The sequence below is a fragment of the Mesoplodon mirus genome (genome assembly GCF_964341445.2).
Source record: "Mesoplodon mirus genome assembly, chromosome: 9".
In the NCBI taxonomy this organism is placed as follows: domain Eukaryota; kingdom Metazoa; phylum Chordata; class Mammalia; order Artiodactyla; family Ziphiidae; genus Mesoplodon; species Mesoplodon mirus.
Genome location: NC_138985.1, coordinates 50,220,666 through 50,233,815, shown reverse-complemented (window position 1 = coordinate 50,233,815; position 13,150 = coordinate 50,220,666).

Here is a 13,150-nt window from a genome sequence, read left to right as displayed (position 1 = left end):
CGTGGCTTCCATTCTTTGATGAATCTACAGAGTTGGTAATTTTCAGTTTGTTCAGCTTTTTCCTTGTTGCAAGGATGGGAGTTCAGACTTCTAAGCTCTTTACATGCTGGACCTGGCGTTATAAAGGCTTATAATTTATAATATAATATTATAAATGCTTATACTATTCTTTAAACATTAAAAATTTGATTATTCAAGGACATAACCCCAACAGTCACATTTATCCTAGTTCAGCTACTGTGAAAACTTGTAGACTTTATTTTCCTGACCTGTTGGGAAACAAAACTGGTTCTCCTGACCTTCACAACATATATCCTACCTTCTGGTTCAAGCCTTGATCCAAAAAGGCCTATCTGTGGCTTGAGACATACCTGGTTTTCACTAGCATATGAATACCTTAAATGTCAGGAATTGCTGGAAAATCATCATGAATGTGATTAGCAAGTCTGTCTTTACTATATTTGGCCAAAGGCCAAATACCCACCATTAATTGAAAGGTTGCCTTCCCTCTGGAAATTTATGAAAGGAACAGCAAATTATTAGAAGCCGAAAAGTAGTTCTGTTTTATTTTTATGCCATTCCCTGAAAATACTTTTATCTAATTTGGCGGAAATTTTGGTGGAAAGTACCAAAACACTGCATACCAAAAGTTAAATAAATGAAGGGGAAGGGATTAAAAAGCCAATGTTTTCTAAACTCAACCTTGAAAAATAATCTTTTTGAAAAGAGTTTGTTGTGATGCAGGCATGATGAATCACGCCAGTCAAACTAAAGGATTTTGGGGGTTGCTATTTTTAAGTTATATACTATATAGTGAGTTTGGCAGCATTCACACAGCCAAAACAAATTATTTGTACTTTTAAAATATTGTTAACAGACTGAGTCACCACATTTTCACATATCCACTTTCAGTTTATGCTTTAACTATTTTTTAACTAAATGACAGAAGAGAATTACATTAAACTGCATCAAATTTTCACTCAGTATTTGTCCTTAGTAGAAAGAAAATGCCTTCATGGATAAAATGACATAAAATAAAATAAAAGCTAAACTTTAAGGAAGGTGGGGACTAATGGTCTGTGAAAATTTAATAGGCTTCAGTATGCCTACCATGCTGTACTCCATTTGTTAAAGAATGGAAGCAGCAGCAGCTCTGAGTAATGTGAATGAAGGTTATTAGCAATAATAATGGTTTGCTAGCTGATAAATTTGCAGATTAAGCAACGTCTGCCATTGAGGTTAGTAATATTTCAAAGATATTGCTCAAAAGAGAATAGAATGGGTATTTTATTTTTGTATCAGAAAACTAGACTCTTTACCAAAGTGTGTGGCAGCAGAAGTCTTGCTTCTCTCATTTTTCAATTTAATGGGCAGTGTAAATTCTACCTAGTACTGAAAATTTTATGACATTTTACTCATTCGATCATATAGTGCTCTAGAGTTATGCTGAAACTGTCTGCTACTCTGTTCTTGTTAAAGATCACGTCAGATAAAGTAACAACCTATTTCATATCCAGGTCAGTTTTATAATAAAAATAATGAATAATGTATGTAAGTTTCTCCACTGGAACTGCATTTTTGCCATTTTTGTAGTGAAAACAGCTAGTGCTAAATTTTCAAAATGGCCACTAGGTTTCCAACATTTGAGTTTTCATTTATAAGACAAAATACCTTTAGGTATTTAGGTTTAGGTTCAAAGAACCTTTGAAACTTTCATAAAGTAACCGCAGGGTGCCAAGTGTTCTGAAGCTAGCCTGATGGTCAGAAATGTAGGTGTGGACCAACCATGTGATTATTTTGTTGATAACACTAGGAATTCAAGAAGGTCTCTAAGAATATGGCTCCAGAGTTGAGTACACTGTGCATGTTGTTTAGTCTGATCTACACAACTTTGTGAATTGTCCATAATGCCTTGTTTCATGACATCTTTTAGTGGAAGCCAAAACCACTCAAATTATATGATTAATTACATTCCTTTCCAATCACAATAACTATTTGATCTAAGCACACCCTATGGCAAATGCTGTCAGTAGTTCTGTGAACATATAGTATTAGTAGCAACTCTCAGTACCAGCCAATTTGGCTAAAATAACCAAATTTCCACTAAATCACTCAAGTAGATCTTGCCTAGATGACATGGAGGCATTATTTTCCAGATCCTATTCTAAAAAGCACAAGTAAAAGTATTTTGGAGAGAGAACTTATACACTTTGACAACAGCTTGACTGAGACTGTGGTCCAAAGAGCCAGGAAGGAAGTAGCCCAGGGTAGCTGACAGTGCCTGAGCCCAACCCCCTCTGAATCACAATCCATTTAGGAAGCAAAAGGTCAACACCAGAGACTAGCAGACAGAGTATTTGAGTAGTCTGGAGGCTCAACTTAGGAAGGTAATGATCACAGTTCATGATATAACCCCAGAAAAGTAAAGAAAAGGATCAAACCCAGGATTTGAAGATGAAGATGACAGTAAAGACAGAAACTCATGTACCACAAAAAAATTTTCTTATTCCATTGGTTTACAAATGTTGCTGCACCCTTGCATCACTGATGGCAAAATTATTTGAGGAACAGATGTTAAGCAGTTTACTTTAACAAAGGGAGCTAAAGTTCTTCAAAAAGATCTGCAATTTGTATCCAAGCCCCATTCCCTTTCCCTTTTGGAAACTGGCAGGCACGAATGTTCCTTTCCATTCCCACTTCAGGTTTGGCCTTACATCCAGCATAAAAGAAGAGTGTTCATAACTCAAGAAGCAAAGACTAGCAGATTGCAAAGGAGCGAATCAGGAGCATATTGTTTTCATTCCTGAAACATGGATTTTGCCTATAAATTAAAGGTCTTCACCATAGGTACTCAAAGTGTGGTCCCAGAACAGCAGCTTCAAGATCACCTGAGGATATTTCAGAAATGCAAATTAACCGCAGACCTACTAAATCAGTAACTCTGAGGGTGGAGCTTGGCAATCTGCATTATAACAAACCCTCCAGATGATTTTGGTGCATTTTTCAAAGTCTGAGAAGCAATGGACTTTACAAAACTTTATGTAACCTATTATTTTTTTTCTTGAATTGGTGGGCAGTCCTATAATAAATCTGTAGATCATTAAGATTTTCAGATTCAATTATCTTTGTCCTAAATATTTATTCAAATATAATACAAACTCTGCCCTGGCCTGTCTGCATATTTTACTCAAAGTTTTAAAAGTCAGAGGGAACATTTGTTATCAGTCTTACTAAAAGGAACCTGAAGTACTTGTACAGATAGGCCACATTCCCTGAGATTTTCTGAACCAAGAATGAGCCTGTTATTTTCTAGGACATCCCTTTTCTGTCTGCTACCTGTGAACAATCTGGAATAGCCATAAGAGGAGGAAGTCTCAAATCAGAGGGCCCGATTAAGCCTTTGGCTCCTCCTGTAACTAGAAGTGTGACATGACAAATTTATCAGTCTCAATTTTCACATAAAGTGGAAATAATAAAGTAAAATGGAAAAAAAAACCCACTTCACATGGTGATAACTGAAAGAGATCATTTACATGGGGGAAAAAGTCCTACCCGATACTAATTTACACATTTTACTTTATAGTTCTGTGTATTGCTGTCTTAAACTACTCTGTGGTAAAAAGAATGCCCACCCTCCCCCAAAAGCTGTCCACACCCTAATCCCAGACCTGTGATATATTACCTGACACGGCAGAAGGGACTTGACAGATGTGATTAAAGTTAAGGACTCTGAGATGGGGAGAGTATCCTGGATTACCCAGGTGGGCCCGATCTAAGTACATGAATTCTCGCAAGTGGAAAGCTGTTCCCAGAGGCAGTCAGAGTTTTAAGAACATAAGAATGGTCAGGAACATGAACCTTGCTGCCTTTTAAGATAAATGAAGGGGCTCATGAGCCAGGGAATGCAGGCAGCCTCTAGAGGTTGGAAAAGGCAATGAAATAAATTTTTCCCTAAAACCTCCTAAAAAGAGTACAACCCTACTGACAACTTGATTTTAGACCAGTGACACTCATGTTGGACTTCTTACCTTCAGAATTGTAGGATAATAAATTTGTGTTATTTTAAGCCATTAAAGTTGTGTTAATTTGCTATGGCAGCAGTAGGAAACTAATATTCCTATACTTATTCTAAGCTACTTTAAGATGTAAAACTGGGGTGTGCACAACAGGACCACTGACATCCAAACGGATCCCAGGAGCAGATTAATGGTGCAGAGAACCATCATTACAACACATAGGCAAGGTAGTTACTAAAGGTAAGCATTATGTACCCTCCTTTCACTGAATCAGAGCATAAACTCATTTTAAAAAGAAAACGGTTAAATCACAATTTGGCAATGAAGCCGGGCCTTTGAACTTTTCAATTTGCTTTTGAAAAGTAATGCTTCTTCTGTTTTTTTCAAGAGTTGAAATATAAAGTCTTAGCTGCCTTAGCTGCCACAAAACAGAGCTATACTTACCATGAAGTTCCCCCAGAGAGAAATCAGAAATTAGTGGACATAGCAGAACAATAAGTTTTTTGAAAGTGCCTGAACGATTTGTGTTTGTCTAACATTGTAGGGGAATGTGTAAGCAATGAACCATGAGCTTATTGATTTTTTAAAAAATATGCACCCAATTGCCTCACCAGCGGAAATACATTCTAATAGTTTTAAAAAGAAACAAATATACCATATTGATACTGTTTTTTGCCAAGACTGCAAACAACCAGGATCTCCCTTTCTGATTTTCAAGATTTATAATTTTAATATTTCACGTACAAACATAAACTGGGCAAAATATGGGATTACAAAGAGGTTTAAGTAGCTTCTCTACAGATTAGAGAAATATTTCTGAGATGCTTACAGATGGCGATCTTCTCACTGCATCCACACATGGTAGAGAGTAGAGAGAGCAAGCTCCATGTCTCTTTTATAAGGGCACTAATTCTATTCATGAGGGCTCCACCTTCATGACCTAATTACCTCCCAAAGGCCCCACCTCCTAATACCATCACATTGGGTGTTAGGATTTCAACATATAAATGTGGGGGGAGGCGAGTACACAAACATTCAGAGAATAAATATTTAACCATTATACCCTCCCTAGCAAAGTCAGTGTTTCATGAAAAGAACGGTTTAACTGTGGGACCAAGTGGACTACCCTACAGGACCATTATGCAGGCCTACACAGAGTCTTGAGACATGCATATGGGATGAAGAATCTGACAGTCTATTAAGAGTGGAATGAGTGGGAGTGTGGATGCAAGGGATGCTGGCCTGTAGCCTTGCAGTACTTCACAACTCTCCTGTAAAAAAAACTACTTAAGAAACTAGGCTGGAAGTCAGATTGTCTAGGGTTGGAATCCAGTACTATCACTTAGTACTTATACTTCCTCTAGAATTTCTCTCAGCTCCAGTTGCCAATCTGTAAGATGGAGATGTGCATCTTACTATACGGTTGTCATCAGTACTAAATGAGACAATCTAAGTACTTACCTAATCCTGTACATGTAGTGAACATTCAGTAATATTAAGTATTTTCAAAATTACTGATGACAATTATGATGCTGGGTCTGCTGCTAGAGTAACACAGGTTGGAGCTGAGAGAAACTCAGAGGGAAAAGGAACAACCTACGTTTTCTTCTTCCATCTGTTTTTTTTTTTTTTAAACCAAGGTATATCACATGCTGGCCCAGACCTGGGTTATGGAAGACACCAAGTCAGGGTCTCACGGGACAAAATATAAATAGCAGGCTGGTTATCAGATATGTAAATACAGGAAAAGAAGGTGAAAGGTGTCCCTGGGTATAATAGGTGGGCTGAACGGCAAGGTTCTTGACCCCTAGACCGAGGAAAATTTGGCTGCAAGTAATCACACTAAGCCTCACACACAAATAAAATGCGACCTTTTTCTGCATTCCCAAAATGAGAGTTGACACTATCTGGTTGTGTGTCCAGTTCATGCCCCTTCTTCCTGATAGGTCCAAGACCCCAGAAGTTAGTGCTCAGTGATATTAACACCAGGCCATCACTAGTGATGAGTGGGTTCCTGAGCAAAGCTGAAAGTCAGATTATCTTTTCCAGAGCCACTTAAACTTTGAATATGGCTCAACCTACCACATGCACTCTAAGGAAAGGGGGGTGTAGGCATATCCCACCAACTAGATGTAGAAGAGAGAATTTGTTTGCAAAAATATACGGTAAAACAGACATGCAGGGAGGAATAAAAATGAAGAATGGAAAGTCCCAACGGTTTTTCCTGTTTATGTTAGGTAACTGAGGCTTGGATGAATTTCTGTCCCTGGACTTCAGGCTATGCCCCAGCACCCTCATTATTAATTTGCCTCATGACTTAAGAAGATCTCAAGTTTGTTTCCCTTACTTTGAATCAAAGAATGCAAACAATGTAATTACATAACCTCTGATAGTGAGCCATGGATTTTTGCCTTTATGATTACCCTCTAGCTCAATTTGAAAATATTATTGGTCCTTCCTCTTGAATAGTGAAAATAATGGGCAGGAAGTATTATTATAGCTTCAACAGCCTAATGTTGTTAAGTCATTAAATGTTTTCACGTGTGTTGATGCTACTTTATAGAGATAACAGTATGATACTCTAGCTGATTCCAAATAATAAACTTGAGCCGACTACAAAACCACTAAAATATCCTGAGCAATCTTAGTATCATTGAGATTTACATCGTGTAGTATTAAAGTCCAGATTACTGGTACTTTGTGAATACATTATATGTGTATTTTTTTGTGTTTTAACATTGTTTGCCAAGAAGGCGATACAGTAGTTTTTAAAAAAAAATACTTATATTTTAGTGGTTTTGATAAGAATAACTGAAAAAAATCCAAAAGGAAGGTTAATACCACAGCATACATTTTTATTGCTTTTTTAATGACTACTTATTAGTTTTTGTACACAAATCTCTTCCAATAGGGTAGAAAAAACCACTTACCATATAAAACAATCAAAATGCAAGTCATAGAGTATAAAGACTTCACTACTAAATGAAATTTCAACCTGTTCATGTATTTGGTTAACAGATTGCATTTGTTTCCAACACTTTCTGGTATCATATGAAATAAACTGTTACCAAGTTATATTCCAAATATCTATCACTATATTCATTAATAGGAGTTAATCCATGAAGAATGAAATTTCATACTATAATTATATATTTTTTAAAAGAAATTATATATTTTAGATAAAAAGTATTTACAGCCAACCTATTTATAATGACTAATACAGGGAAGAAAAAACAGATGAGCCATATTATCTAGCTTTAAGTGATGTGATTTTTGGGGGGCCAAATATTTACTAATTTTAATAGCAGTTATATACTAAAATGCTAATATATTTTCATTGTATCACTGAAGAGGATGATTGGTAGAGGAGTTTCAAACACTTTGAATTGGGGGTACACACTTTGAGGGGTAAAATGCACACAATGTTTCATGAGCCCATATGTCTAGTAACAGTATGGATTACAGTCCAGCCTCCTCTCTTGGCTGAGAGAAGAGGCTGGCCTAGAGTTGCAGGTTGTGAAGCCAAAGTTAATTACTGTCTATGTCTTGAACAGCCACGAGCTAGGAAACCAGAAGAAATCTGAACAACTAGAAAAAGCACAAAGCAAGATTCAGTACCCCAAGTTAAGCAAGACTTAGTCAAAAGGTGGGACTTTGCAAGTACCTCTGGACAGAAGTAGTAAGTGGAATGGTCAAGTCCATGGAGAAGTTACAGGGGACCACGCTCCTCTCCCCTGCCAGGAGGGAATAGCTCTGGGGTTTCCCTAAATGATCTAATGCTGTGTTCTCCACCCAGGAAGTACATTAAATCACCTGAGGAGCTTTAAAAAAAAATACTAATACCTTCGTTTCACTCAAGAGCAATTTAGTCAGAATCTCTAGGGGTTCAAAAAACACAACGAGCATTGAGAACTACTAATTAAATGGCAAAAATTAACCAACTCAGGGAAATGCTGATGGTGAAAGGTAGGTTCCTACAAGGATTTGCCTGCAACCAAACCTTCCCAGGGGAGTGTGCACAAAGCTGATAAGATCACAGGGCTTGTAGGTTCACCAGCAGCCATGTGGGGAGGGAGCTCCCAAGGCACTAAGCCAGTTCAGAGGACATGCTTAGCACTGTAGAGCAGAAAAAGATTACATAAACTTGTTCATAACTTGATGTCTATAATGAAGTATATTCCAAAATGAACTATCACAAAATGGTTATGACTTAATACCTATGTAAGTGCCTATTAAAAGCAAACAATAAGAGATGCTCTAAATTCTTTCCAGCTTCAATCCAAGGCATAATATAGGGGGGGAAAGTTTCCTTTTGTCTAACATTTATTGAAAGGATCTTAATTTCTAAAATCTGCTTTTGTCCCAAATGTTCAGAAGTTCATACATGCAAAAACAAAATTAAAAAAACCTAAGAAGCTGATCCTTATAGCTGCAATATTTTTCCATCCTGAAAAGCAGCAGGCTTCTGTGTATTTCTAGATGTTTTTCTCCTAAAATGTGCATCTGACAAGCAAAATGAGATGCCATCCCCTCCTCTGTCTGAGAGTCAGAAAAGGGGCTTCCAGCCTTTGCCCTAAGGAGGTAAGAGCCTTCTTGGAATGTGTCCATCATTAAAACAGTGCTTGAGGGCATTTACCTGCTCGTATTTTAATTACTGTTCTCCTCATGTTATGTTAACCCTACGGAAGTCAACCCCAAGCCCACTTTTAGCAATTAATTATTTTCCTTTTTTATTAAGATATTTGGGTTTCGACCAAAGAAATAAACTGCTTTATAAAATTCATCATAGTCACTAGCAGAACAGTGAAATCAATCCCCTTACACCACTGGTGCTGGAGGACAAGATAAACATGCCACACGGGCTAACATTTTAGCCTGAGTCAGCATAATAATGTTATTAGAGAATTCCATTGTACTGATTAGCATACATCAGCATATAAATCAACTTCAGTGTCAGAGCCAAAACCTTTTCCCTAACTGTGGATACACTGGTGCAGTTCCCTACCTGCCCCCACTTCCTTTCTGCCAGAGGAAGCTGGGAAACTTAGAGTCAAAGAAGGGCTTATTTTTGCAACATCACTTCAGTCTGGAAGAGACAAGGTTTACTTTGTAAATAAACTATTTTCCTGTAAATAAGCTTGAGGAGGTCAATTCTGCAAAACAGGGGAAGAAAAAGGAGCACATAATGCATTGGACAGTGTGGGGAGGATTCAACATTAAAGTGTGGGGTCTGGTGTGTGTCCAGTCTAGGGTGAAAGATAAGAGATCACTGGATAGTTTTGAAATGTGAAAGGAGACAGAAGTTCATTCTCTCAAGGGCCTCCCTGAGGATAGAGATTAAACCTTGGATGTCCTTGAAATTCAGTACTTTTTTCTCTGTTCTAAGAGCAAAAACTCTATTAAAGAAAAACTTTCCTTCCTCAAACCTCCACCCTTTCTATTCTCTTTACCTGTAATTTAGCAAATTCCATTTTTATTTACCTATGGTTAATATTTACTTTTATGTTGTAATGTCTCAGGAGACAGAAATCGCATCTTATTGATTACTGCACGTCTCATGATGCCTAATACTCAATATGTTTCTGTTCATTGTTTGCTTTGCTCAGCGTAGGTAATAAGGTATCTGAAAACTTTACTCAGAGCATCTCCAAGTAGAAGAGATGAATGGAAGCTCCTATGCCAGCAGGTGTCACCTCCGAGATTTGACATGTGCAAATAACCATGTGTATTATGGAAAATAAATATATTTTGACATATATAAGGTCAAATTACATATCCAAATAGGTAATTAATCTTATAAATGAAATCATTTTTCTAAACTATGAATAGTAATTGCTTAAATGGTAAAGGTCCATGACTTGGAGCCACACATTCTAAAATATGCTTGGACCAAGACTGTATAAATTTTTTTTAAGCCTTGCTCTTTAGCATGTCCAGTTTCACCTTTGAATATGCCCTATTCACTATCATTCCTATTTATGACCTTCATCGTGTGAAGCTAAGATAGCAGGAACTCTAAGCACTCTGAACAGAGACTGCATTGTATTCAAATATATCTTGATTTATGCAATGCATCTTGGTGTATGCAATACATCTTAGTTAGCATAATTACAACGATAATGATAATTATCTTGTTTAAATTGTTTATCTTTCTTTTCTGTATGTAGAACTTCTTGGTGCCTACCAGCTATTTCTATAAATCTTAATTCAACAGTCCATACATTTTGTTGTATGTATGTAAGTTCGAACATGTGTAAAGAACAGATTGCAAAGCAAGGTTAAAGTAATCAGTGCTCAAATGCACCAAATGCATTTGAGGAAGGAAAAACGTATTCACCTTAGAACAGTACAAACACACAGGACTAAAAAGGGTCTTGAATCAAAAAACTGAACAGCAAATACCTTGATATATCTGGAATACAGGACTGTGAGTAAATGCAAAACAATCTGACTGAAAAGTAAGTAGGGCTTTTAACACTGTTAAAAAGTTAAGAAATATTATAAACATAAAAATGAGATGCCATTGAAGGATTTTCATATAGTAATAATGCCTATTTTTAAAAAACACCTAATTCTAGAAAATAAAGCACAAAGCAAATAAAAATCACATATCATTCTTAAGAAAATCAACATTAACTTATATTTCATTTCTATCATAAATACAAAATAAGGACTCCTTTTTTGCAATATGACCACAATACCAATAGCAAACTGAAAAAAAAAGAATTCCTTAATGACTCAAATACCCAGTTGGTGCTAGAATTCTGAAATAGGATAATGTTATGACCATAATTGCATTGGCAGTGGTAGAGGGGGGAAAACTGAGGTGGGTGGGGACAAAACAAGACAGTAATATGACTAACTAGAAGCCTAGTGCAAAATCCCAGACAAGCAGGTATGCCCAGAAGATGCTTGGCTTCTAGTTCGGAAAGCTTCCAGGTGGGAGTTTACCTTTATTCTACTCCATCCATTCACACTAATAGAGTAACTGGTTCTACCTATATTGAAGATGATTAATTTTAGCAAAATTCTAGTAAAAAAAGTGATTAGGCTTTCTAGAAGGGGAATCCATAAAATTCAAGTATTAGAAACCAAGAATTCTTAACCCTTGGATCCCCTATATTAAAGTTTGCAAAGTTACAGTAATTAACTTTTATATATAATTATGAGTCCTTTTATATAGGAGTATAATAGCTTTTAGGCCGTGAAGCAATGACTGAGTCATCAAAGGGCAATTTCTGACCATTTCAGCTTGGAAGGCAGTTTTTCTAAGAATTACAAAGCAGGGACAGAGACAAGGAGAAGGGATTCAAGTTCGAAAACTACAGATGCGTACTATTCTTGGTACTGCCCTGTCCAAACTTGGCTGTCTACATTCCCAACTAACCCTGGAACATCTTTTTCAACAGTATTGGACCTCCTGAAGAATAAAATGAGATCTCCTTTTGTGACGAAGTCTAAGGTAAACTTGGAAATTTGGGAAAGGATACTTCCCACACTCATACCCCCCAGAATTATATGGGCAGAAGAGGGAGGGACCTCTTTTTTAAAATCAAATGCTCTTATAGAACATTTAGTACTTCTCGAATTTGTACTCTCCATCCAACTCCCCACTCAGTGAATAAACCAGCCACAAAGGCAGCTTTTAGTCCCTGATTCCATCACCAAATTTGCTAGTCTTTTTATTTATTTATTTATTTTTGGCTGCTTTGGGTCTTCGTTGCTGCGCGCAGGGTTTCTCTAGTTGCGGCGAGCAGGGGCTACTCTTCGTTGCAGTGCACAGGCTTCTCATTTCAGTGGCTCCTCTGTTGCGGAACGTGGGCTCTAGGCATGCGGGCTTCAGTAGTTGAGGCACTCAGGCTCAGTAGTAATGGCTCGCAGGCTCTAGAGCGCAGGCTCAGTAGTTGTGGTGCACAGGCTTAGTTGCTCCAGGGCATGTGGGATCTTCCCAGACCAGGGATCAAACCCGTGTCCCCTACATTGGCAGGCGGATTCCCAACCACTGCACCACCAGAGAAGTCCCTCACTAGTCTTATATATACATAAAGGAGTTGATTAAATTCTTAATATCTCCATTTTGAAGGATAAAAATTGAAGGAGGTAAGAATATAATATTTAATGAACCCCTTTATGCAACACACACTGTACAGGACATTTTACCTGTTTTATTTCACTTAATGAGCAGATGGCTGATGGTTTAGCCATTGTAATAATTTGATAACAGTAAAAATGTGGTAGAGAATTAAGGCTGAAAATATCACATATCAAGTAGTATAAAAAGCTGTATGGGGCTTCCCTGGTGGGGCAGTGGTTGAGGGTCCGCCTGCCGATGCAGGGGACACGGGTTCATGCCCCAGTCTGGGAAGATCCCACATGCCGCAGAGTGGCTGGGCCCGTGAGACATGGACGCTGAGCCTGCGCTCCTGGAGCCTGTGCTCCGCAACGGGAGAGGCCACACAGTGAGAGGCCCGCGTACTGCAAAAAAAAAAAAAAAAAAAAAGAAAAAAAGCTGTATGTTCTTCACGCACCTCTTAATTCAATTTATGTTGTGGCACCTAATATGCATATAATGACTTTGTTTTGGTTAATGTAAAGACTAATTTGTCTGAGAGATTTAGTACTGATCCATGTAGAACTATGGTCACTATTGGAATTTGAGTGTCAGTTATTTTTTAAATGTGTAACGTTATTGACCATATACGTTATAACTTATGAAATATACAATATTAGAAAAAGATACCTATGAGGAGAAACCATTTGCCATTTTAAAGTTACATTAATATAGGAAAAGTAACTATCAACTCAGTCACTTGAGACATTTTTTAAACAATTCCTGGATCTCACTTCGAATTTTTATCCTCAAAGCTTTCTGTATAGTGTGGGTATTGGCTGGAGGTCTGCAGGGGCTGGCTGCAGAGAACTAGGAAAACATTTCACCTTCTCCCTCACTGCGACGCTCAGTGTGCAACCACACTCCCTGCGGTTTGCACCTCTAGATTTATAAGAAGAACAAACCAGGAAAAAAGTAAACATGTAAAAGGAAAGTAAATAGGATGCTGGAATGTGAGTAAGCCTTCAGAATAATTTGCTCCGAAATCAAAGAAGGTAATTTAAGCTAGCAAAAGGTCAAGGGC